The sequence below is a fragment of the Nematolebias whitei genome, chromosome 6 (assembly GCF_014905685.2).
Source record: "Nematolebias whitei isolate Nwh7 chromosome 6, NemWhi1, whole genome shotgun sequence".
Taxonomy (NCBI): domain Eukaryota; kingdom Metazoa; phylum Chordata; class Actinopteri; order Cyprinodontiformes; family Rivulidae; genus Nematolebias; species Nematolebias whitei.
The window spans coordinates 12,294,080-12,295,643 of record NC_056503.1 but is presented as its reverse complement, the minus strand read 5'-3'; the positions used below and the strand labels follow the sequence as shown (position 1 = coordinate 12,295,643).

At 36.8% G+C, this 1,564-nt stretch overlaps 1 long non-coding RNA gene across 1 annotated transcript in view; it reads right to left on the bottom strand.

The window, feature by feature from the left end:
- Positions 1–1,564, bottom strand: part of LOC119410517 — a 2,779-nt gene that overhangs the window by 501 nt on the left and 714 nt on the right. The window lies entirely within an intron of this gene.

The window sequence follows — 1,564 nt, the reverse complement described above, 5'->3', positions numbered from 1 at the left end:
TGTGTGTGTGTGTGTGTGTGTGTGTGTGTGTGTGTGTGTGTGTGTGTTCATAGCGCTCCACACCAACTATTATCAAGATTTCACACATCATTTAGCCTGGGGGGCACAGTCTATTCAGGCTGTAATGTTTAGAAAAAGCTAATGCTGTACTACAAACACAGACAGGAGAGCCAAAGGATGAGATTACTTCTCCTGCCCAAATTTCTTAATTACATCCCAGACTGAGGATTAGAAACATTTACATGTGTGTGGGGTTTATTCTTTCGTGTCAGTCAAAAACAGGCAGGATTACAACACTTGTCTCTAAAGTAAGCTTGTTATTATGAACAGCAAACAGCTCTGAGTTCACCAGCGCAATGAGAAGAGATGAGACAACTTTCAAAATGATAAATAAAGCACTGAGCAAACAGAGAAAGTCAAAAAATATGTTACCAACTCAGTAATGTTGGTGAAATCACTGAGTTATGGGAAACAAAGAAAGAGATTATGATACATAGGTTAAAGAGATTAGAGTAAAAGATTAGAAAGCCAAAGAAGTGGTCATTTTTATGTGATTTTTATCATGAGCTGACTCGTCTCCTATCTTGGGATAACGACAATTTTGTATTTCTATCAGAACAAATCGGGTTTTTGTTTTAGATAATATGTTATTTGATAGAAACAACTTTGTTTTCTTGTGATCGCAAGATGATTGTGCAAAAATGAGTGTTTTTAAGTTACACTCAATTTTATGACACTTGGGGATGAGATATGACCTCAGGTGAAGTCATGCATGAGGACAGGGGGGGGTGTCCAGTCCTGGTCCTGGAGGGCCACCGTCCTGCATGTTTTAGAGGTCTCTCATGTTTTAGAGGTCTCTCTGCACCAGCACACTGGATTTGAACCAATGGCTGATTGGCAGACTTCTGTAGAAAAGAAGAGGTGGTTCATCCATCGAATCAGGTGCGTTGGAGCAGGAAACAGGTAAAACATGCAGGGTAGTGGCCCTCGGGGGCCAGGACTGGACACCTCTGCATGAGGACGAAGCTGGATGTTCTCTGACGGAACATTTTTCATCTTGAATCCAACGTTAAAAAGACTGTCCTGATCTCTGATGAAGAAGGAACCGAGGAGTTTGACATGTCAAAGTGATTTCCAAATCACATGAGAAAATGAACTTAAGTTAAAAAATAGATTATTCTATTATTATTATTATTATTGTTGTTGTTATTTTGATAATTTGAATACAAAAACATTTCGCTAAATCAGGAAAAAATGTGCAAAGACATGTAGCATTTGTAACTTTTATAGTTGTTTAATTATTTCACATTATTTACCAAAATGTTTCCCATAGATGTACGTTGAGATCACTTCAAGCTCTTTGTAAAAAAAATTTAAAAACTACTTCAGCACAGTTGCTTTAATTTTGTTTTCTTCTTGTAGCTTTAAGCTACCATCTTACTTATTTTAGCTTTTAGCAATGATTTAGCTAATTTTACCTTTAAGCAATAATGTTACTAGATTTTAGCTACTATTTTGCTGCATTTAGCTTTTAGTCAGTGTTATGCTGATTAGCTATATTTTT